Genomic DNA, 26138 nt, shown 5'->3' on the forward strand with positions numbered 1-26138 from the left:
ACTGATTTTGTATACCTGTGTAATAGGGTGTCTTGTATTTCTGGTTTCGTTATTTGCCTTTTCTTACTTACAGCTATGGGAAAATTCCAAAAATCAAGTATTTTACAAGATCGGTGATCACTCAGTAGAAGATACATTTTTAAATAATGTTTAATACCTAAGCCAATGAAATGAGCATTATATAATTATAGTAAGCTTTTTTTAATGGTTAGTATTTAACTATAGTATCTGACTAACTTTAAGAATATCACCTATATCCAAATAATAAACTCATTCAGCTTGTAAAATTTTGATGTTTCTGGCTATTGTGACTGTTAGTCCTGGTCTTATGAATATTTCTTCCATAGGAAAATATGACAGTGCTGTTATGTTGACATCATATTTGAAACTGGATGGCACTTAGACTAGAGGCTTTAAATTTCAGCTGAGCCCTAGAACCAGCCAGTTTCTGAACTCTCAGAGATTCTGATTTCATTAGTCTGGAGCAGGATTGGGACACCAGTATTTTTTAGAAACTCATTCTAATGTGCATTCAAGGGTGAAAACCACTGACTTAAAAGAACAAGGCGGACTTTATAGAAGAAAGTCAAGTGTTTACTGCCAAAGATTAGAGTTAGGCTTGTTGTATGGATCAATCTTGCTTTGACCCTTACATTATGTGGCACTTACTTGATAAGCCTTTCTATCTTTAACTTTCATACTGTGCAAATGCAATAGCATAGTGTATATTACAGATAAGAAAACAAGATTTTGGAGTCAAAGAACGTTATGTTGATTTTTTTTCCCTATTAAACTCTAGGATTTGCAGATACTTAAGGTATTTTTACATCAAGAATTGAACTCTTGGCTGGGCGCGGTAGCTCACGCCTGTAATCTCAGCACTTTGGGAGGCTGAGGCAGGCAGATCACCTGAGGTCAGGAGTTTGAGACCAGCCTGACCAACATAGTGAAACCCCGTCTCTACTAAAATACAAAAATTAGCCAGGTGTAGTGGCATGCACCTGTAATCCCAGATACTCAGGAGGCTGAGGCAGGAGAACCGCTTGGACCCAGGAGGTGGAGGTTGCAGTGGGCCGAGATCACGCCAGTGCACTCCAGCCTGGACAACAGAGCGAGACTCTATTAAAAAAAAAAAAAAAAAAGAATTGAACTTTTCCCCCTTCAGGGCGTCGAGTCACTCATTTGAAAAAAAGTGTAAAACTTCTCACTCTTTCTCACATTCAGTAGTTAACAACATTTCTTTCATCTTGAGGTTTCATCTCATTATCCTTGAACAGGGAAGATAGATTTTATCTCACTTTTCAGCCCTAACCTCACACTAGAATAGACTGGAACAACTTGGATTTAGTGATTCCGTTGCTTATCAGGAAGGTCTCTGTTCTTTTATAGGAGGAAAAAACATATTTATTTTTCTTTTATGATACAAAGGTATGCTTTCTATGCAAGCTGGATACCAGACCAAGAATAATAAATCACAATTTCATAAGGTTTCTAAGACTTGATATTGTATGAGGATATGACCATTTTGAGGGAAATGTTTTACATCACTTTATGTACTTGAAGCTAAGGGTACTGCTATCCTATTGCTTGTTTTGGTGAGGGATAAGAATGAACAGCAGCTTGGGAGGGGCCAGGATAATATACTTGTTTAGAAACAGCAATGGTCTAGGGATCTGAAGCTTTTCCAGCCCTGGTTCTTCTACTTTCTAAGTTATGATCCCTGGTCAAGAAACCTAACCTCTTGAAACCTCATGTTCTTTGTCTGTGAAATTCCTGGCCTGTGTATTTCACAGAACGATTATGTGAATCAGATTAGATAATGTAAATCAAAATGCTTTGGCATTCATCAAATTTGATGGGGCTGTAAGATAATATATTATTGCAAACTCAGATTTCCAGACAGAACTCCTTGGAGAGATGGAACAAAATCTTCTAAAAAGCAAGTATTTTGTTTTACTCACTTTATTTCAGGGTATTTTTTTTTGGCTTTGACCTGTCCTGTTCTGGAATTCAAGAGTCATATAGGATTAAGTATAGGCTACTTAAATTATTGCACGAGGTGTTCATGGCCTCTAAAATCAATGAGTTGTTTAAAATAAGATTATTTTTTTAAAAGGCAAATAATGGGAACCCATACAAGTCCCATTTAACCCACTGCTCTGTCATAGACTTTTGCAGACTGCGATACTTCCGTTACTATAATATTTGCCTAGATTTGAATCTACCCTGTGGTCTTTCTGTTTATGAATTTTTACATAGTCATAGAAAGTTGATTTAAAAACTTTTTTAATCATTAAAGAGCATTTGAGTTTGTTATTTAAATAAACATCTCTCTTCCACTCTCATCTTCCCAGAATTCTAAAGATTATGCTCCTTTTGAAAAGTTTTGGAAGTTTTCTTTGGAACCTCAGAGGTATGGGTCAACTTACCAACAATCCCTGGGAAGTCCCTTTGGCAATTAGCAGAAGTTCTTGGGTTGCCTTCCATTGTCTCTCAAGAAAACAGGACTACTATAGTCCACAGTGCCCAAAGATTTTGTTTGGAACTGGCATCTATTTTAGTGCTCTGAAAGTTAAAAAAAAAAAAAAAGAACTTCATTCCAGCTAATTTGTTGAGAGAATATTATGCGTGAACACTAAAAGAATTCTCAGATAGTCTCTGAGTCATTTATAAAAACTTTCAGGTTAAATTGGTTTTATACCTGTCACAACTTTTTAAAAACTGCATTTAGATCCGCAGAGAGTTCTATATGAACTTTTTTGATATTTTCAGTCATAAGACCAACATGTCATATTTAGAGCTATAAGACAGTACACAGATACATACTTTTTTTTAATCACTATTACTGCCACGGAAAAACTGTTTTCTCAGTTTCATATTGAGAACAGAATGATGTTCTGAACACTAGACTTCTGATGACCTAATGTTTCCTCCCTTGCTTTCTACGCTTTTATTGAGTACATTGAAGAGACACTATTGGCTGGCTTTTTGTTTTTCAGTTTTCATAAATAAATGAATAAAAGATTCAAGTCAAATGAGTCTCAACATGGGAAATATGATATATTCTGTGTAACTTTTGCATGAAATGGAAGCATCTTATTTCTGATTGTCTTGATGTCAGCTTCAGAGTGCCTTAATCAATCCAAAGACTTATTGTGAAAATTAGACCAGAGAAGGCCCTACCTTTATATAGAAAAAGTTAATGTTTATAGAATAGTTGAGTAACCTATCTAAGATTGGTCAGTGATTCGTTTATTAATAGATTTTTGAGTGTCTACTATGTGCCAGGAACTATGCTTAGTAATGCAAGTCATGACAGTAGTTGATTTAAGAATTATTTTATTATCAATATCCTACTTCTTAAACAGGGGTTATCTCTCTTAAAATGAGACTTTTTATTGACTATTGAATAAAACCAGTGGTAGTACTGTGTGTTTCTGATTATATGTTTATGATTGTTTTCAACTAAACCTATAGTTCCAAACTGTGGGCTTCAAATTGCTCAGGGTAGGTTTGGAGAGTGAACACCAGTTTAGTTCAGGGAATCCTCACATCCATTTTTAGGTATGTGCTTTTTCAAATAAGAGGTGACAAATCCAACCACTATCATGGGAGTAGTCCTTGCAATGTTTTTCTAACCTTAATTCTCACAGGGAAAATGATGGGAATGTAGCTAAATGAGAATGGCCCAACAAGTTCAGAGATTACTGTCATATATATTTAGCAATTGATGATAAAATATATATCCTCTCAGCTAGGTGTGGTGGCGCACGCCTGTAGTTCCAGCTACTTGGGAGGCTGAAGTGGGAGGATCACTTGAGCCCAGGAGTTCAAGATCAGCCTGGACAACATAGTAAGACTCCATCTCTTTAAAAAAAAAAAAATGTTTTTGGTGACCAGTATAGTCTCAGAGTTTAGCAAAAGTAACTAAAGCTTGAGAGTCACATTATACTTAAGCGTTTATTGTTTTCGTTATGATCCTTAGTTGTGTAGTTTTACTTTAAGACATTTTATCTCTTAAAAGAATTTTCAAAAAGATAAAGAATTTTCAGAATTTACCTGTATATTGTTCTTTTGGTATGTGCTGCTTCTGGATGTTAATTTATTGAAAAATCCAAGTATGTCTTCGCTTTCCTCTAGTACCCTCTTTTATGCTCTTGCATCTTATAAATTGTATAAGATTTTAAAGCATTTATATTGGATTACAGCTACATATTTGTTTTTTTGTTTTTTAAGTCAGTATTTTGTAAGAATTCCTACTAGAAGCCTGGTGAGGGAGAATATTTTTCTTCTTAACTGGAGCAGGTAGGTGCTAGGTTGGTCCATTTGTATTGTTTTTTATAAATCCGTTCATGGATATGCCCTATGTAGTGTGGTTTTTCACTTGGTATGCTAACCTGAACATTTTATATGTCTTTTAAAACTAATGTGTTGAGAGCTAGAAGAGAAGAAATGTACTTGATGTATGCTATTGAAACCAAAGCAATCTTAGATATAATAAAGGAACAAGGTGGGTCAAAGGTATAGTTTATCTGAGCTCTGTCATTATGCAACTAGTTTTGACTGTTTTTGACATAGCACTTCCCTGTGCCTCCTTGCTGTTCACCCTTCATCACCTGGTAAATTGTGCCTTTTTCTTACTGTGCAGTTACCTTAATATCCACCACTTTAGCATGAAATCCTGTAGGGTATCTTGCAGGTTGGAAGTTACCATTTTAGTTAAACCAAATTTGGGAAGAATTTCTCCCTTAGAAAGCTAATAATTTATTTTATGGTACCTGAGAACAGTTCTAGGCCACAGGATGTAACCTATTATATATGACCACTTACTGACTGAATATAAGAATATACCCCACTCTATTAGGCATTGTGAATCGTTGACAAAAGAAGGAGGGGGAAATTCGTTCGGTGGCTATAAAATTTGAGGACAGAAGATTCCTGAGCATGAGATAAATTACTGTTGTCAGCAGAGTAGCAAAAAGGTAGGAGGTGACAGGAGAGTGAAATTAGTGAAAAGCTCTTCGAACCAGAAGGGAAAGTACTGGGAGACTCACCTCTTCTCTACTCGCTGCATGTGGCATTCTACAGTGATAGACAACTCTTAACATGTTTCTTATCAAAAGTTTTCAAATGAGTTATATATGAGCTTTTTATCTGTAGGAACATTGCTCAGGTGTGGAAATTAACCAGAGAAAGAAAGTTGACTTTAGTTATTCACTCTTCAGACACTTGGAATGTGTCTATTTCTGTGATTACTGGTAATTAACTTCTATTTCAGTGGTTTAGAACTCCCTGTACGGTTATTCTCAAATTAAGGTTGTGTTTGGTAACATTTTGCCTAATAAACAGAGATTGAGACAATTAGTTCTGAATATAGTATCCCACTAATTGAATTACCTCTATAAGAAATAATCTAGATATAAAATTTCTTAGGTTTTGAAGTAACATAGCTGCTAATAGGTGAAAATATGTTATATTGAGACTGATTTTCATGGTTACTTCATAGAAATCCATCATAGTGTTTTGGAGTTATTAAATGTTGGGTTTTAATCAGAATTATAAAACTGTTACTGGGCCTTAATGTGCCTCTAGTGCAGCATTTTCAAGAGTTTGCTCCGTAATACTAATTAATCAGGATGTGAATAAGTATAATAGGAGAATAGGATTTTGTGGTCAAATAAGTTTGGGGAATGCATGATTAAAAGAATTTCCTTAAAGACTCCAAAGCCTTTAATGTGCTTTTATGCAACGTGATTCTCCAAAGGAAGAGGATATTCAGAAATGTTGTAAACTTAGTTAACTAGAACATCTCTCTGGAGGAGGGACTGATATTCTTCAGAACCCACTTTGGGAAGTGCTGCTGTAGTTTCAACCCCCTAATTTTATGAAGGAGGCTATGAGATAGGTCCAGCACTTTGTGGCAGAGTTTTTTGTGGCATCCGGAAAACTGGGAAGTATGTCAAACTCCCTTCCAAAATGAGCCTTAAAGATGTTTCCATGTTGAAGGTCAGGAAAGGGCCAGGCCCTTTCTCCATTGCATTTCTCCAACAGTGAGGAAGGGACAGTTTTTAAAAACATGCAGTGAATGCTTAGTCTGTGTTTGAAGCAAAGAAGACCACTCTGTGCAGTGATGATATGAGAGAGAGGAGAGAAGGAAATGTTTGAGAGGAAAAGAAGAGAGGGGCTTACAGAAGAGGCAGGAGACACACAGGAGCAGCAGAATGGATAGGAAACGCATATGGACCTTTGAAGGGCCAGCTTGCCACAGCACTCCAGGTAGGCACTGAGGCACCCAGTGTGATTATTAAACACCTTAGCCTCAGTGGCACCAGGCCATCCTAGCAGCTAATTCTTTGAATTACCCAAATGATATGAATGTTCCTTAACACAGCAAACTCCTGATTATTTCTGACATTGTACATAGTCCACATACAGCATTAAACCCTCATTTTAGATGTCAATTTAGCTTCCTTCCAACTTCACACTTTTCATGTAATTAATAAGTATTAAAAAGCTTGAGGTTTAGGCCTTTCCCCACTAATTGGCAGTGGTGCTGAACAGGCTAACTGCAGAAGAGAGATGGGGAAATAGACTGAACTGGGACTGGGGAATGGATCAGTAAATGTTAAGATTCGGCCGGGCGCGGTGGCTCACGCTTGTAATGCCAGCACTTTGGGAGGCCGAGGCGGGTGGATCACGAGGTCAGGAGATCGAGACCACGGTGAAACCCCGTCTCTACTAAAAAATACAAAAAATTAGCTGGGCGTTGTGGCGGGCGCCTGTAGTCCCAGCTACTCAGAGAGGCTGAGGCAGGAGAATGGCATGAACCCGGGAGGCGGAGCTTGCAGTGAGCCGAGACTGAGCCACTGCACTCCAGCCTGGGCGACAGAGCGAGACTCCGTCTCAAAAAAAAAATAAATAAATAAATAAAATAATAATAAAAAAAAATAAAAAGTAAATGTTAAGATTCAGTGTAAAATGAATGCATTTTTCAGCATGGAGTTGAAAGCACGGTAGTCACTGGTTGTCTACAGTTTCACTTTCCACTGTTTCAGTTATCTGTGGCCATCTCTGGTCCAAAATTATTAAACAGAAAATTACAGAAATAGTTCAAATAAATAAATTAAATAGCACCTTGTTCTGAGTAGTGTGATGAAACCTTGTGCCTTGCTGCTGTGTCCTGTCGTCATAACAAGAGGAAAGATGAGTACAGTACAATAAGACATTTTGAGAGCAAGAAAGATTATATTCACATAACTTATTACAGTATACTGTTATAATTCTATTTTTCTACTAGTTACTGTTAATCTCTTGCTGTGTGTAATTTATAAATTAAACTTTATTGTAGGTATGTATTTATAGGATAAAACATAGTCATACAGTCATGAACCACATAACAATATTTCAGTTAACGAGGGGCCATACATATGATGGTGGTGCCGTAAGATTATAATATCGTATTTTTACTGTACCTTTTCTGTGTTTACATATGTTTAGATACATAAATAGTTGTCATGTTACAGTTGCCTACAGTATTCAGTATAGTAACATGCTGTACAGGTTTGTAGCCTAGGAGTAATAGGCTTACTATAGAGCCCAGGTGTGTAGTAGGCTATTCCATCTAGGTTTGTGTAAGTACACTCCGTGATGTTCCACAACATTGCCTCATTTCTCAGAAAGTATCCCCATCGTTAAGCAGTGCATGACTATACAGGGTTTGGTACTATCTGGGGTTTTAGGCATCTACTGGGGGTTTTGGAATGTATCTCCTGTGGATAAGGGTGGACTGCTGGAGTTGCTTATTAGTCTCAAATTGTTCAGTTGGTGGATCACTTGAGGTCAGGAGTTTGGGACCAGCCTGGCCAACATGGTAAAACCCCGTCTCTACTAAAAATACAAAAATCGGCTGGGTGTGGTGGCATATGCCCATAGTCCCAGATACTTGGGAGGCTGAGGCAGGAGAATCGCTTGAACCCAGGAGGCAGAGGTTGCAGTGAGCCATGATCGCACCACTGCACTCCAGTCTGGGTGACAGAGTGAGACTCTATCTCAAAAAAAAAAAAAAAAAAAATTGTTCGGTTGGTGCCAATAGTATGTTTAGTCCAATAAAGATACAAAAGCCTCTTGACATATGTAAACAAATAGCTACGAAAAAATTTTAACGGTGAAATAGTTTGACAGAGACAATAAAAACGTGCATAGGAAATTCAGAGTAAGGGAAAAGAGTGTTTGCTTAAGTTCTGGCTTTCATGCACTCTAACTCTGAGCCTCAGTTTCTTCTGAAAGTAGGGATGATAATTTAGGTCATAGAGTTCCAGTAAGGATGAAAGTGATAGCACGAAAGCACCTAAAATGGTTCTGTCACACTAATTTATAAGGTTGCCTAGAACGTTCTGTAAAGAACTCATTTCCCTGGACCAAATTCAAATACTGTCTGAAAGGGAATTTTGAGTTCAAGTTTGGAGAGTAGAGTGGGCAGCAGGAAACCATCGGGAAAGGCTAGAGATGATGTTCCGAGATAGGTTGAAGGAAGCGCCTCTTTCCTTGGAAGGGGTTGGGGGTGGCTTGGGGTATGGAACTTAGTGCTCATAGTCAGCGCTGTGACCAGAAAGGATTGTTCAGAATCAGGGGAACTAGGCCAATGCAGAGGCCAGTGAACAACGTGACATTTGGCCAGCTGCGTTTGAACTTCCCTGATAGTCACCCTCCCTATGTCTATAACAATGAAAAAGATACTGCACCCTTTAATATGTGATCATTAATAGTGATGAGGGGGTTATTCTAGAGATAAGAACCAGACAACAAGTAAACATTCACAGTTTTTAATTCAGGAATAACTTTCAGTGTTTTCTTAGACATTTTATTTAAATGAAGACTGAGGAAATTCAGCCCTAAAATGTATTTCTCTCTGTGTACGAGTACACAATCATGCTGTTTATTAAACTATCTTGCTTACATCTTTAAGTATTTTGTATTTACTTTATTAGTAACACTCATTTGAAAAAGTAATTTGGAGAGAAAAATGTGTTGGATTTATGCCTCTGATGTATCACATGCAGGTTGTCAGCTCTGGTTCAAGTGTGTAATCTCTATACGTTGCTGACAAGCGAGAGAGCAAGAAGGATATAAATGGAGAGTATGTGAATGGGTTTTATTTTTTCAAGCCCCTGTGTGAGTTTGCAACTGTGCTGGTAAGGAAAAGTTCTTTCATTGTGCAGTGGAGCCAGTGCCCAGTGAACTGTCCTTGGGAGAATGGAGAGGATTTCCACTGTTTCTCTCTCACAGCGTCAAGTTTCTGGTAATGGTGGCACTTTCCTTCTTTTGTGTTGTGGCCAGTGTGATATTTAAACCACTAAAGCTTTAAGAATTTTATTTTTTTCTCGACTTCCTTTTATTAAAAAAAAGTCTAATAATACAGCACTCTTTAGTGAAAATCATTATGTTTATTTATCATGGGTTAGAGTAATGCAGTCAGTGATTATGAATAGTTTTAAATTTAATGATCTCTTTTATCCTTTATTTCATCTTCAAATAATCATTTAATCATCTTCTTGTGGAAGCTGATATTCAGAAAGATCAAGTCAGTATTACTTAAAATTGGAAACAGTAAAGGCTGGGTGTGGTGGCTCACACCTGTAATTCCAGCGCTTTGGGAGGCTGAGGCGGTTGGATCATCTGAGGTCAGGAGTTTGAGACCAGCCTGGCCAAAATGGTGAAACGCCACCTCTACTGAAATATAAAAATTAGCCAGGTGTGGTGGTACATGCCTGTAATCCCAGCTACTCGGGAGGCTGAGACATGAGAATCGCTTGAACCCAGGAGGCAGGGGTTGCAGTGAGCCAAGATTGCACCACTGCACTCCAGCTTGGGTGACAGAGTGAGACAATGTCTCAAAAAAAAAAAAAAAAATCGGAAACAGTAACCAGGAATAGTAGAATATGATTGCACCACAGGATTGATTTCCAGACATTCTGACTTGTTGGCTTTTTACCTTATCCTTGGCTGATACCTGCAAGGTCTCACATGCTTCTCTGCCCACCTTCCAGTTGCCTCGGCTATTTGTGGTTCTTGGAGTGCTGTTGGTACCACGAAGCAAGTCCTCTCTACCCATCAGGTCACTCTCTGTCACCCTGAGGCTTATTTTAGCCCCCTATATGAAACAGAAGCCCACATGAAATACTAAATAGGAACTTTAAGTGGAATAAATTCTGGATGTGCTCAAACAGTTCTTCTTTTGCAAAATCAGAAATTGAATTTGACACATGAAGTATAGTTAGGCCATGTTTTGAAAGCTGCAGCAATACTTCTCAGGAAGTTGGTAAACAAAATTTTTAATTGTTTAAAAATAAAAATTAAAAGCTTCAGCAAAAACATCATATGCTCAATTTTCTCTTGGAAGAAATTCTTAATGGGTGCAGCACACCAACATGGCACATGGATACATATGTAACAAACCTGCACATTGTGCACATGTACCCTAAAACTTAAAGTATAATAATAATAATAATAATAATAAAGAAATTCTTGTTACTGTTTAAAGCACCTATAAATAATGTAGGTGAAACTGAACATGTTATACTACATGTTTATAGTAATAATGGAACTGCTCTCAGAATATAGAATTAAACTGTTTTGGCTTTATAATGTAAAGTGTCATATATGGTCCTATTACAATAGTAAATTGTCCAGTGTTAGAGTTAAATTTAATTAATGAGTTTTTTTTTTCTGTGCCTGCCCACTGAATAGCTGTGTGGCCATAAACAATTTTCATAGGCTCTATACTCGCTTGCAAAATCAGCTTAGTAATAATATCTGCCCCTCCTATCTTAAAGTGATTTCTTGATTAAAAAAATGAGATAACATTATGTAAAAGTACTTGGGAGGTAAGAGTGCTATATAAGGGCAAGGTCTTACTGTTCTGTCCTGTTAACTTTTAACTTCTTTCTCTTACCACAAAAACACCTACCACAGGCTGATTTAAATTGTTGAACTCCTCTAAACCACCTAAACTTGGAATAAATGGTGATAAACTTTCCTTATATTTATTTTCCCAACTAACAGCTTAAACTGGAAGGAAAAAGTATATAAGATTCACATTTACCTTTTGACTTTAGTCATCTTTTTCATAAAGGTTTATTCCTGCCTACCATCCTGCCCCCTCAGAATTTTGCATAAATCTCATGTAACAGTTCAACAAGTGACTGGTGTAGACTGGGCCTGCTTTGTCACTGAGTCACTTTATTATGAAACACTTAAAGTTGAATATCTGTATATAGCAATGAAGAAATAATGTTAAACAGTGTATACTTTCTAAGGCCAGGCTTGGTGGCTCACGCTTGTAATCCCAACACTTTGGGAGGCTGAGGTGGGAGGATCGCTTGAGCCCAGGAGGTTGAGACTAGCCTGGGAAACATGGAAAAACCCTGACTCTACAAAAAAATTAAAAAATAAAAGTAAATAAACAATTTAAAAATTTATACTTTCTGATCTGATGGTTTTCATGACTAACTCATCAGACAGCAATGAAAAGTGAAATTAATAAAAATTCACAAAGCCCGATATAATTAGTTAAAAATAAAGTCTGAATAAGCCATAATCACCTTTACTTCCCTCTTCCCATTTTGTAAGCAGTTGATATTTGCTTGATAAGCATGTCCAGCTGGGAAATAAAGATCTGGCTTCTAAGCCATGTTCTACAAGGCTGTGACCTTGGACAAGTCACGTAACTTCTGTATTTCAGCTTCCTCATTTCTAAAATGGGGTAATAATAGTACTTGGCCTACGTACCTCATTGGGCAATTGTAGATAAAACGAGATTGTAGATAGGAATGTTTTGACTACCCCCCTGCCCCACAAAATTGAAAGGTGGTTATATAGTTACCACATACAGTCCTCATCTGACAACCTGTATCTGAATGGCCACAAAAATGAAGAGTGAAAGAAACTTCCTGATTCTACCAACAAGAATGGGAAGGGAGTCCCTGTTAGCTCTTGGAGGAGGAAAGATACATTCCCAGTGTTTAGATCTCTGAATCAAATTCTGGAACACAGTTTCCCACAGAAATGACAGTCAGTGATTGTGTTTCCGGCTAGCCAATAAAAAAGGAAAAAAGAGATTTAACCATAAATAGTTCATTGTGATCCAATTTCTATAAAGCTGTTAACAGCCCATTAGCTTGGTGTTTGTTTCAAGTATGTTGGAGGCCTTAGCCCAGGTCTGGATAAGATAATGAATCCACCTCTCTTCTAGCTTCCCCACTTATTTAATATTTGCACAGGGCTTGCTTAAGCCAGATTTGTAAATATCATCAGTTCATACTCCAGTCTCCTGGCCCTTTGACTGAAATTCTGAAACCAACGTTCTTTCCCTCAGTGAAAGGGTGAGAAGCCCTTTCAGGTCCCCAATCCCTTTAATAAGCACAGTGACCTTACAAAGTTAGGAAAGGTGGCTATTGTTGACTCTGAGCCTCAAGAAGGTTAAGGGACTTGCTCAGATCACTTGGTTAGTCTCAAGAGGTGAGACTTGAACCTCAGTGTTTTGACATGTATTCAAGGCTGTTTTCATGACAGTTCTGTTTCAAGATGGATGCTGGTCATTGAATTCACTTTGAGTTGTAGTTTTCACTTGAGAGTAAGAATGTTTTTAGGGAGTCTTGGTTATAAAGTATATTTACGATTTTGTACATCTCTTATTGTAAATTTTCCAAAGGTAAAGTTTTGGGAAATTTAGTCAAAACAAAAAGTGACCCCCCACACTGATGTGGCATGTGTTAGAGAGGGATTCTATTAGCATTAAAGAACTATTTGAAGCAAAGAATATTGTTATATGTAACGGTTATATTAAAAATAAAAACTTTTGAAGAGCCAGTATTATTCACTCCTTTAAAACTTTCTGTTTGTGTTATATTTTTGAAGTGGTAGTGGTGTGAATATGAAGGAATTTTAGGAATTTAAAGTAAAATAAAAATGAAATAAACTTTTTTCTAGTTTTAATGATATGGCTTATGTTTATATTTATTAAAATATTCAGTTCTTGCCATAATAATAGCAAGCCTAGCTAACATATCTCCAGTGCTTGTTATGAGCCAGGCAGTATTCAGTTATCTCCGGTTGAATAATTGTTTTCTTCTTGCCGGGTTTGCCTACAGATTTGTTCATGATCAATTCTTACAAGTAGTGAGGGATAAGTCTCCATGATAGATAGAAGACAGTGATAAGGTCTGTATGTGACATTATATGGGACATGTAAAAATGTTTCACTGAATAGTGAAAAGGATACTGCAATTGGAGTCAGAAGACCTAGCCTCCTCCTTGTTCCTTCCTGGCCTAACAGTGTGACCCTGGGTTAGTGACTTGTCTTCATAAACCTTCAGTTTCCTTATCTGTAAAAAGAGAACAGTGATTCCTCATAGGGCTGTGGCAAGGATTAAATGAGATAACTTAGGTAAAGTACTTAATTTATGCCTTCAAAAGATGAGGCCTCACGTAGCAGGCATTCAGAAAATATTAATTGCCTCTTTTCATCTTCATGCACAAGGTAGTTGTGAAATTAAATTGGAAAACGGAATATGAAAGCTGGTTTAAAAACATTTAAATGTCATTCTAATATAAGATGGTATTTTCCAATGAGTGGTGCCTTCTTCAGCACTTTCAGAGTAAAATATATGGGAGAATTAAGGAAACTGGATTATAACTAGAAAATCTGGATTTTACTGGGTGGCCATCACATCTGGAAACATAGTGGTTTAATGATATTATCTTACAGCGCAATATGAAATAGTATTATCTATTTGCAGACTTGGTGGCCACACTGTCTCAGTTCCGTCATCTATTGTTTGGCTTGGAGAAGTAATTTAATCTCTCTAATCACTGAGAATCAAAATTATATACATTATTTTCAGAAGTACTGTGTATGTTAGGAAGCATCTAAGTGTGGTTTTTATTTTGTTTATTGTTCTATTTTTTCTATAATACAGCAGTTTTTTTATTAGGCTTGTGATGCATATAATTCATTTTCATTTAGTCAGAAAAATCTTTCTAAATGGAGGAGAATTAGAAGGCAAAAGGCAATTTGGTAGGCGTGCTAGTGGGAAGTAACTTCAAATATCAGGAAGCCGGCCGGGCGCGGTGGCTCACGCTTGTAATCCCAGCACTTTGGGAGGCCGAGGCGGGCAGATCACGAGGTCAGGAGATCGAGACCACGGTGAAACCCCGTCTCTAGTAAAAATACAAAAAATTAGCCGGGCGTGGTGGCGGGCGCCTGTAGTCCCAGCTACTCGGAGAGGCTGAGGCAGGAGAATGGCGTGAACCCGGGAGGCAGAGCTTGCAGTGAGCCGAGATCGCGCCACTGCACTCCAGCCTGAGCGACAGAGCGAGACTCCGTCTCAAAAAAAAAAAAAAAAATATCAGGAAGCCATATTAATTATAGAGAAAGCAGTGCCAGAGAATTTGATAGGCTGCTAGATGGGAGTGAACAGAGCAGGTAAAGGATAAAGAGCATTAATAGACTGATGGAGTATTAATAATTTCATAATCTTCATTGTGTTGGCTGAGATGTGATAACAGGGAAAAGATTCAGCCTCATATGCTTGGATTGCCCTCATTCTGGGCTGTAGACATGTGGTATAGTGTAAAGACAAGGGATTTGAAATCAGACTTACTATTTATTAGAAAATTCATGGCACTTTGGAAGTTAATTAATTCATGGATTTGAAAAAATGTTATGATCTCAAAATAGATGTTTTTGCTTATCTTTTCAGTTACTGTAGTCATACTAAATAGGTTTTGTTGTTGTTGTGTTATTTTGAGACAGAGTCTTGCTCTGTCACCAGGCTGGAGTGCAGTGACAATATCTCAGCTTACTGCAACCTCTGCCTCCCGGGTTCAAGAGATTCTTGTGCCTCAGCCTCCCAAGTAGCTGGGATTACAAGTGCATACCACCAAACCTGGCTAATTTTTGTATTTTTAGTAGAGATGGGGATTCATCATGTTTACCAGGCTGGCCTCAAACTCCTGACTTCAAGCGATCTCCCTGCTTTGGCCTCCCAAAGTGCTGGGATTACAGGTGTGAGCCACCGCGCCCGGCCCTAAATAGATTTTTTTAAATGGATGCTTAGCAAGAACAGAAGGAAGAAAACAATTCACATTTTCCTGTCTTTTTGGTGAATTCGTTCTTTTGATTCTTAAGATCCTCTAGTTGTGGAGGGTGTGACCAGAGGACCCAGGGAAGACACTTCTGCTGCCATCTAGCTGGGGTACTCCTCAGTGGTCCCAGCTATGGAAGGCTGGTCTTCCTGGTTTGGAGTGCCTCAATAAGAAAGGACTTCCATGAGAGTTAGCACTATTCCATCTCCATTCTCCTGCGAAGTCTTTTATGTTCCTCAGGATAGATAACACAGTTGGCCAGGCCTGGTGGCATGCACCTGTAGTCCTAGCTACTCATGAGGCTAAGGCAGGAGGATCACTTGAGCCCAGGAGTTTAAGGATGCAGGGAGTTATAAAGGTGCCACTGCACTCCAGCCTGGGTGTCAGAGTAAGATGTCTCAAAAAAAGAGCACCACTTATGTGGATTCATCCTCCACTGTCTCCCACCTCATCTCCCCTCCACATATACTCTCACACAAAGACTGGAGCAAGGCAGACTTCTTTCACTGTGCCTTTAGTAGCTAACTTTTGATTCCAGTGCAAGATGGCTCTTTACCACCAGATAAGCTTTGGTATGACCAACCACTACTGAGTTGTGTAGTAAAGGGAGGTTTATCTAAATATGTAGAAGAAAGTTGAGATTCTCATTGGTTAGAAATTTGATTGCTAGAAATCTTGAATTTGATGTAAAACAGAATAAGCAGTTAGGGAAGGGAACATAACGTAGGGTTTGTGTATTGAGAGTTGCATTAAAAGAATTGCGAAGTCAAGGCCCGGCATGGTGGCTCATGCTTGTAATCCCAGGACTTTGGGAGGCTGAGGCGGGCGGATCATGAGGTCAGGAGATTGAGACCATCCTGGCCAACATGGTGAAACCCCATCTCTACTAAAAATACAAAAATTAGCTGGGTTCGGGAGGCCGAGGCATGAGAATCACTTGAACCCAGGAGGCGTAGGTTGCAGTGAGCTGAGATCGTGCCACTGCACTTCAGCCTGGCAACTGAGCAAGACTCCGTCTCAAAAAAAAAAAAAAAAAATTGCAAAGTCAATCCTAAGGCAAAGAGGCTATGAAAGAAATTATGCTAAAGGGATGGGAATAGTTTAGGCTAGACTTGGGGGAAAAATCAGTGGAATTCTTTTTTTTTTCTTGTAAGATTTTTTTTTTTTTTTTTTAATTTTAGGGAACATGTTTTCTACATTAGAAATGCAAGCATTGGGGGAAGTTTTCTCACTTCCACATGCTGTGATGTCTTTGAGGAGGTGAGGACAGGAAAGGGTAGACAGAACTTTAATCCTTGATAGGAAAATATATGTTGAATGCCATCTGGGAAACTTCTCTCTGACTCATTTTGTCAATGTCAAAACCAAGCTGAAAGTCAGTTTGGTTGTTCAAAGGTCTCTGTAATCATACAGTTCGGGTATTTCATTTGATAAACATTACCTGGCTTATCATTTCAAAACCTGTTGGAAGAACTTTTGAAATCACTAATCGATGGGTTTAATTTCTGTGAAAGATTTTGTATTTTTTTGTGGACTGCTCATGAGTTTAAGCTGCCTCTTCCTAAGAGCATAATGTCTATATCACAAGCTCATGAAGATTGTAGTGAATGGCAACGAAACACTGTTTTTTGCATAAATGCTGAGATATGCTTAAATAGATTCCATTGACAAGCTCTTGGGAATTTCTGTGTTATAAGCTGCATTTAGAAGGAGTGAGAAAGGAAATACTGGGAGGAGGGTGGAAGAAAATGAAGAAGACTGTCTAGAGTCTTTTCTTCCAGTTGCCCTTTCTCAAAGACAAATGGACATTTGTCTTGGTCCATTTGGCCTACTGTAACGGAATACCATAAACCGGTAGCTTATGAACAACAGACATGTATTTCTCACAGTTCTGGAGTCTGGGAAATCTATGATGAAGTTGTTGGCATGTTCAGCATCTGTGAGGGCCTAGTTTCTGGTTCTTGGTGGCACCTTCTGGCTATGTCCTCACAAGATGGAATGAGCAAACAAGCTCTCTGGGGCCTCTTTTATGATGGCACCAGTCCCATTAATGAGGGCTTTGCCCTCGTGCTCTCATCTCTTCCCAGAGGCCTCACCTCCTAATACCGTCACCTTAAGGGTTAGGATTTCATCCTGTGAATTTGGAGGGCACACAGGCTTTCAGACTATAGGTGTAGTTTGGTGCTTTTCAACCCTTGTTCTTCTTGTTACTTTGGACTGCCTGTCTGACAAACTGAAGATATGTGGTAATAAGAATGAAGCCTATTTGTAGTGCCTAGTATGTCTAACACTGTTTGAGGTGCTTTATACACATTACCATGTATTCTCAACCAAGGTATAGTAGATAATAACAGCATTTTTCTGTAGATGAGGAAGCTAGGGCTCACAGTTATGTGACTCACCCAGAGTTACATACCTAGTAACAAATCCAGAGAATATTGTTCAGTTGCTCTCTTATTTGACCTCTCTGCTATTGACAACTGCTCCTTCCTTCCTGAATTTTTGTTTTCCCCTGATTTTCATGACAACACATCTGTTTTTTCTTCTAGCTTCTGGTCACTCCTCCATAATCTGTTTGGTAGATCCTCCTTCATCTCTTCACTCAGTAAAGCTTGCTATTCCTACCCGTTCTTTGATTTTCTTCCTTTCTCACACTGCATACTCTTCCTGAGAAATAGCGTCTATGCTCATAACTTAAATTGCTGTCTTTATGCTGCTGAGTCCCAGATCTTTATTTCCATTCTAGATTTCTCATCTGAGAACCACACATATAAACTTAATGACAGATTTGACATTCTCTACTTAAATGTGCTATAGGCTCCTTAAATTCAGTGTCCCACAGTGACGTTTTGCCCATGATTTTCTGCTGGGATTCTGTAACTTCGTAAATGGTAATATCATCTACCCAGTTTCTCCTATCAGAAATCTGTTGTCGTCCTTACTTCCCCTAGCTCCTCACATTTTACATTCCATCTCCAAATTTTCCTGCTTCTCAAATTAATTCACCTACCTCCATTCCCATGTTCACAGTCTTCAGTCCCCTTGAGCACACTGGCTGTATTTCTTATCTGGTAGAGTCCCCTTGGGCACTCTTCTCCTGTATTTCTTACCTGGTAGCCCACGAGATCTTTCTAAAGTGAACATTTGATTTTTTTTTGCCTGCCTTTTCCATAACTTTACCTTCTTCAGTTTTTCCTTGTTACTTTCAGATTTAAGCTCAAATTTCTTTACATGGTATACACCCCTCCTTACCTCTCTAGTCTCATTTTGTACTATTCTTTTACACTAGCTCTTTGAATGTTCTCTTGCCTCTGGCCTTAGCACACACTATCTGCTGGGAATGCTTTTTTTTCATTTCCAAATAGCTGACCCTTTCTTACTCTTCACAGACTGAGGCTAGCTCCTTTCTTACAGCCTGCTCTGACATCATCCCACCTCTGTTTGCCAAGTGGATTACTGTCATGTGGCCTCATAACATCAGGAAGTTAATCATTTTTCATAGCATTTGTAGCTGTAACCTAGTCCTCTCTCCAAAACCACATCCCAGACGTATAACTGTCTTCTCTTCATTTTCACTTTATTTCATTCTCATAGGCATTGCACATTTAACCTTCCAAAACTAAACTCTTGTTTTTCTCCAAAACCAGCTGTTCCTCCTGACTTCCCTATCTTAGAAAATGGCAGTATTACTATTCCATTTTTAATTAGACCAAAATCCAGAGTTGTCCTTAGTTCCTTAATTTTTTCACAGCCCATATCCAGTCCATCAGTAAACCTTATTCTTTATTTATTTATTTATTTTTTTAGACAGAGTCTCGCTCTCTTGGCCTCTTGGGCAGGCTGGAGTGCAAATGGCACTGTCTCGGCTCACTGCAAACTCTGCCTCCCGGGTTCAAGCGATTCTGCTGCCTCAGCCTCCTGAGTAGCTGGGATTTACAGGCATGTGCCACCATGCCCGACTAACTTTTGTGTTTTTAGAAGAGATGGGGTTTCACCATGTTGGCCAGGCTGGTCTCGAACTCCTGACCTCAGGTGATCCACCTGGCTTGGCCTCCCAAAGTGCTGAGATTACAGGCGTGAGCCACTGCACCCAGCCAACCTTATTATTTCTACCTACAACATGTATTTAGAGTCTGACCACCTCTCACTGTTTCTCCTACTGTCACCCTAATCCATGCCATCATCATCTTTTACCTGGATGCCTGCAGCGGCCTACTGACTGCTCTCCTGCTTCTGCTCCTCCTCCCCCCCTAAAGTGGTTCTCATCCTAACAGCCAGAATGACCCTTTTAAAAAGAAAATCAGAAGTTCCTACTACTCTGTGCAAAACCTTCACACATCTCTCTCAGAATAAAAGCTAAAGCCCTCCGTCATCTGTCCCACTTCGCACCCTGCTTTGATTAATACTTCTGACCTCATCCCCTATTATTCCCCAAACCCTTTTTACTGTGACTCCAATTATATGGCTCACCCCCTCATTTTCTTTAGGTCTCTGGTTCAGATGTCATCTTTTCATTGAAGCCTGCCTTGACCGTCCATCACAGAAGAGCTCACTCATTTCCACTCTGCTCAATTGTTCTCCATGGCACTTATTACCATTTAGCTAGTTACATATTTTCTTATTATTCTTCTACTCAAGTAGAATACAAACTCCACAAGGGCAGGAACTGGGTCTCTTGACTGCTGTGTTCGCAGCACCTGGAGCAGTGTGTGGCCCTAATAGGCTCTAAGTAAATAGTTGAAGTCTAGGGTAGTAGTTATGTCATGGACTTAGCGATACAACAAACCTGCTAATGCAGTGAGTCCTAGCTCCAACACTGAGCTCTTCAACCGCTTGTAATTAGACCGCTCCTTAGCTTCAGTTCCTAATCAATAGCATAGCATGTATTCATTCTTACCTCTAATGTTATTTGTTTGGGGGAGGGTTAAATAAAATAATCTGTATGAAGTGCTTACCTCAGTACCTTGCCAATAATAAATAGTTGAGAGCAGCTGCTGCTACTAATACTGCTAATTCTGATCAGATTACAGCATTTAAATTGCTTCTTACTTGTTCATCTCTTCTACCAGATTTTGTCTGGCTACATCTTAAACTTGCTATAATAATAATAATAACAACAATGTGACCATAAGAATACCAGTAATAATAATAATAGCAGCTGTTATCACTTGAGTGCTTACCGAGTACTAGAAAGTATTCTCTAAGTCAGCACTTCCCAGTGCATCTTCCTGCAGTGATGGAAATGTTCTGTATCTGCTCTGTCCAGAGTGGTGTGTTAGTCACTAGCCACATGCAGAGAGAGCTCTTGAGCACTTGAGCACTTGGCAGTGTGACCGAGAACTCAGTTTTTAATTTTATTTAATTTTAATTAATTTAGATTTTAATGACCATGTTGGCTACTGTATTTTAAAACTCTAAATTCTTTACCTACATTAATTCATTTAATACTCAAAGGTTAAGTAGATTATAGATGAAGAAATTGATTTTCTGAGTGGTGAAGAAACTTGCCCAAGATTACACAGCTAATACAAGGCAGAACTGGGATTTAAAGGTTGAAGACCTAGATAATCTGGTTCCAGAGTCTGTTGCCAGCACCCTCTGTGCTGCACCTCCCTTGTGTCATTCTCAAGAATTAAAGTCTTATAGACAAAGGACTGAGGTGGCATATCTGTATTCTTGCTACAGGGAAAGCTGAGAGAATTTCTGGTTCTTACTGCAGTGAAATATCACTCCTAAAGTGAGAAATTCCCAGATTTAGGATAAATGTTCAAACAGTTCTAGACAGGTAAGCTTGGCTACTCAACCTCTGTGTACACTTTTTTCCCAGACTTAAATTTACAAATATAGTGGCAGCAACAACAAAATGTTTCCTCCTAAGGTGTTGCAGCTATTTTTCTAAAAGTGAAAAACATGCTCTCCCCCTCCCCAAAAGGGGGAATGATACATCTTACTAGGTACTGTTTCCAGCTCGAAGTCCAAGATATCTGAGCTGAGCTTATTCCTTTTGTTAAGGTTCCCTTATGTCACTCTACAACTAGTGAGCCAGCAACTTATTTTTATAAAACATTAGGAGAAAAGGAGAAGGGGAAATTGATTAAAAACATAAATATGTTTATGTCAGACCAAAGAATAAATATGAGTAGATACTTCAGTCTCAGCTTTTGCTATTGGTTCTGAATCCAAAGTTGGTATTTTTAACTCCCTTCCTCCACTACTCATTCCATGTTCTTTTTGCCCTCAGCCAGCTCTCAGCTAATTGTAGATTTTTATCTGACTGACTTTTATCTGACAACACTTTAGACTGTCATTCATAGGGGTGGGGAAGGAGGCTTTGAGTTGTTGGTGGTCCTGCCTGTATGGAGTTGTTTCTATCTTCCATTATCTTTTACCGCTAGATGTGATCAAACCAAGAGGTGTTCCAGGTTCCAGACACACACCTCCCTTCTCTCATTCTGTTGCAACAATCTTCTTTACCCTTGATAATCAAGATTCATTAACACAACCAATTCTGTCACCTCCCTTTTTGTCCCTGTTCTGTGTCATGAGGAGTTCAGAATTGCTAGGTTGCAGTTTAAGCTTCCAAATCAGTGGAGGCATTGTTGAGTCCCTTGGTGAAATCATTCTTCACTTGGGTGCTGAGACTGTTAAACCAGCAGAACCAGAGTCACAGTGATGGGGGAATTGCAAGTTGGTCATTAGGTGTGATGAGGGGGAGGAGAAGATGTGTAACTAATTCTGCTTCTGTCCCTTGGTTACTGGGCCCTGTATTATGGCTGTGGGAGAAACAATGTTTTCTATTATTCACTGGTTCTGAGCATCTTGGGAGACACCACCCTATCTAATTTTATTTGGAACTGAATCTTCAGAAGATGATTTCAGCATTCTGAAAGATGATCTTCTAGATGATAGGGTATGTGGTAAGAACAGCAATCCCATTAGCATCATTCCATCGTTGTACTCTTTCACTGTTAAGTCTTGAGTGAGATACCATGGTGATGAATGAGGTATTCAGTCATTCTGTGGATGGCAGAGGTGTGGTGGATAGGAAAGGCAGTTTCATATTCAGAATGTGTGTCTTTTCATACGAAGACTGACAAGTGGCCACTAAAAGTTAGGATGTATGTCTGAAATCATGTATGTTTTCATAAAATTAAACCTATTCTGTGTTGTTACTTGGAGGCACAAGCAAAGTAAAACATTTAAGGTGAACGGGGGTTTGAGTAAGTTGAAACTGGCTGACACTGACTCACTATGACCTTGGGCAAGACGCTTAACTACTGCGAGCTGCCTACTCCTCATATCTGTGAAATTGGGATAATGATATTTTTGTGTATATAAGGCTTTGAACCACTCAGACGAAAGGTGCTGTGTAAGTGCAAAGTGTTGTTAACAACAATACTAATAATCCTCATTTCACCTTGCCCTCAGTATGACCTGTGTTTAAGTTGAGCACTGTTAAAAAGATTGCCTGTGAAATGGTATCCTGAATAGTTATGTTGCTATATGTTCTCCCAGCACTTGATATATTTCCTTGCCAACACTTTTTATAGTTTTCAATAATCTGCTTGATTATTTGAATATTTGTTTTCCCCACTAGATCCAAAAACCTCTGAGCACAATGGCGACCACTTTAGTCTGTTTGTTATAACATCTCCAAGGCTAGCATGGTTCCCACATGTGGTAGATGTTCAGTAAATATTTATTGAATGAATAAATAAATAATGTATGTGTCTGTGAATTTCTGCCAAAACAACACAAAAAGCCAGAGATGTAAAATCAGTTTGGTTTCTTTTCCACCAGTACGGGAATCCTAATGCTGTATTCTGTGTAAATAAATCATTCTGGTTGGTCATCGTCTTATAGTGGGCATGGTGCCATGGGAAATTTATTGGAGTAATTTTTAACAGCATAAATGTTTAATAACAGATGCACTAGATGGCAGGTTGCCTCATTCAGCTTTCATCTGTTAGACAACTGTCTGTTCTAATAAGACTGGTCCATTAGAACTAGACAAATAACATTCTTACCCATGTTTAAGCTTATTCATTTTCACAATTTTTCCGAAAGGCTCGAAGGAGGAAAGGTGTTTCCATTTTGGTTGGCTGCTACTTAATAATAGTGTATTACAACACCTTGGCAAACCATGAAGTCCACTTGATGTGTCGTAATGCTCAACAAGGAAGTATTCTCTCTTAAGTGTTTTGTCAAAAGTCAAAACCATGCTAAATAATGGCACTAGGAAACACACTCAGCTACAGATAATTTGGTCCAATAGAGTTCAGTGTAAGTTGTGCAACTGGCAACAGAAACTGGCATGAGATGAAGGGGTATGATCCATGCTGGTCATCATTAGTATGTGTGATTTTTAAATAGGACAGAGGCAATATACTAAACTCTAGAAAATATAGTGTGTCCATATGTACATGCAATTAGGTTATACCCAGTGAAAGCATGATGATTCTCAGTTTGGGCATGCCTTTTAATGACAACTTTACCAAGTTTTTCTTTGCTATATAAAGGTGGAGACAGTGTTGGCCTATATAAATTTACCCTGTGCATGACGAATTGGGTTGGTGGTGTGTCATTAAGTGTGGGCCAACTTCCATAAATGTCTTGGTGCTTAGCATAATGCCTAGCACCCAACTGGGACTCAGTAATTATTTGTTGAATGAATGTTCTAGGATCAATTGAGGCAATTCCCTCTGGATTTCTAGCATGAAAGCAGTCCCATAACCTTAGATCACTATGAATTAAAACTTGGAATAAAAAGTTAGAATACTTAGAGTACTAGTACTAAGCAGAACACAAAGCAAACTGCTTATCACTAGTATGTGTCTGTGATAAACTTTTGAAGGCTGTGTCGTTTCCAAAATGTAAATCACTGGGTATGTGTTATTTTGGGAGGCAGACATCTAACAATGGCTGTTTTGGAGAAAGTCAATCTATCTGAGTCTTGGTTCAGTTACAGGAATGACTAATTTTATACTAGATTCTCACATGATTCAAAAAGTGTGTGAATGACTCAGCTCATTAATATCCTTAGCTCCTGTGATCTCCCCTCCCAGTGAAACGATGGTTATAAGGCAATAATGATAATTGGAAGAGGAGGAGACTTTGACTTTGCCCTGTGGCAATAAAATGACACACTTTAATTACATATGCATACAATATTGTTTGAAAGAAATGAGTTGTATTATCATCATATAAATACATTTAATATTTGTGTTAAAATATGGTGAAAATAATATGTAGTTTCAGCATGGATGAGGACTGAGTTCTGCTTTTTGTTTCTACCATTATCTTTTTTCCTAAAACAACAAGCCTCTCTTTATATGGACAGAGCCATTTGGAGGCCTAACTTAGTTCCTAACAGTCAACTCATTGATTACCTTCTCCTTGCTGACACAGAGAAATGTTGCAGTCACAGGGGTGTTGGGTTCTAATTACATGTAGCTAAGTATTCACAAGTGATTTTGAGCTAAAATGAGCAATTCATTGAAGAGTCTGTGGAATTTCTGGGGATTTGCGTGTTTCTTCCTGTTACTGTTTCCTTCTTTTTGCAGCAATTTATTAAACAAAGACCTGGATATTTGGAGTCAGCCTTTGTGCATATGTCTGCTCTTGCTAGAGTCTCTAGTGACTCAAAAATCTAATGCACACTTTTCACTTCTTATTTAGTTTGACTTCTCTGCAGCATTTGACAGATCTTGAAATTCCTTCCTAAACTTTGTGGATATTTTCTTTTGGTTGTTTCTTAACTCTTGTACTTTTTCTTTTTAAACTCTTCCAGCTGCCCTTAAAATGTGATATCCTCCAGAGTTCGGTCTTGGTCCTTTTTTTTTTTGTTTCTATTTATTCAGTCTCCTTGGTGATCCCATTCATTTCCATGGTTTCCATTAAAATCCATACACTGGTTCCTCCAAGTGGGTGTTTTTATGTCAGTCTTGATGAGCTATAGGCCTGTGTATTCAGCAACACTGGAGATATATATAGGTAGATAATAATAGTAACAACAATACTAACAGCTACTCGTTATTGAATATTTTCTGCATCAGACAGGTGGGCGCTTTATTGCTTCATTTATTTACCTCACAGCGACACTATACATTGTCTTAAAAACCAGAAAAATGTCTCATAAAGATCCCGATTTCTAAGTGTCCTGGGAAAGCCTGGGCTTGCCTTCTTACCTGGCAGCAGGCGTCGGCAGCTGAGTAACAGCTTTCCTCTTACCTGGGACTTGTACCATCTACTTCACACAGTCCTCACCACTTCCTATTGGCCTGCACTTACTGTGAGTTTCCTCATATCCTTGCTGGTCTAGCCCCATAGGCATTTCTGACACCTGTAAGGACAATTGACATGCTTTCCCAGCTGGTTGCAGAATTCTCTATTTTTTGCCCTAGTACTGGAATGGTTTTCTCAAATGAAATTTGTTACTTGCTTTCTCTTGATAGTTTTTTATGTATGTTTCTTCATCACCTCCTCCTCTACCCACAACTTTGTTAAAGTCTGTTATGCTGAAGTTAGAAGGAAAAGAATAAAAGTTTTTGATCATTTACTATGGGCCAGAGTTAAACACAGGCTTGGTTTAGTTAAGTCTTCACAGCACTGAAGTGGGTGTTCCTGATTCCTAATTAAGAGATGAGAGAATTTCAAGACCCAGGGGATTGTCTCAAGATCCATACCCAGAGTGGATTCAGATCTGTCTGATGCTGAGCTCCAAGTTTTTTCTCCTCCATCATAACAACTTCTAGCTCCTGTTCCTCTATACAAATAAACAAGTATCTTTAGCACTCTCATCTTGTTCTTCCTTTCCATCAAACTGTATTCATCGGTTCCCACACAACTCCGTTAACCCCCTTTCTCATTTCAGCACAGTGTAATTTAGCCTTCAGGTAATTTACTCGTTCACCCACATCATCTGAGCACCCACTGTGCAACAGGCAGCGGGCCAGACACCAGGGACATAACCTTTGTCTGAGAGAAGCTTCATG

The 26138-nt window shown here is 38.7% G+C and overlaps 1 protein-coding gene across 8 annotated transcripts in view; it reads left to right on the top strand.

The window, feature by feature from the left end:
- Positions 1-26138, top strand: part of NSMCE2 (NSE2 (MMS21) homolog, SMC5-SMC6 complex SUMO ligase) — a 289761-nt gene that overhangs the window by 60419 nt on the left and 203204 nt on the right. The gene's annotated exons all lie outside the window — the stretch shown is intronic.

Source organism: Hylobates moloch, unplaced genomic scaffold, assembly GCF_009828535.3.
Source record: "Hylobates moloch isolate HMO894 unplaced genomic scaffold, HMol_V3 SCAFFOLD_9, whole genome shotgun sequence".
Taxonomy (NCBI): domain Eukaryota; kingdom Metazoa; phylum Chordata; class Mammalia; order Primates; family Hylobatidae; genus Hylobates; species Hylobates moloch.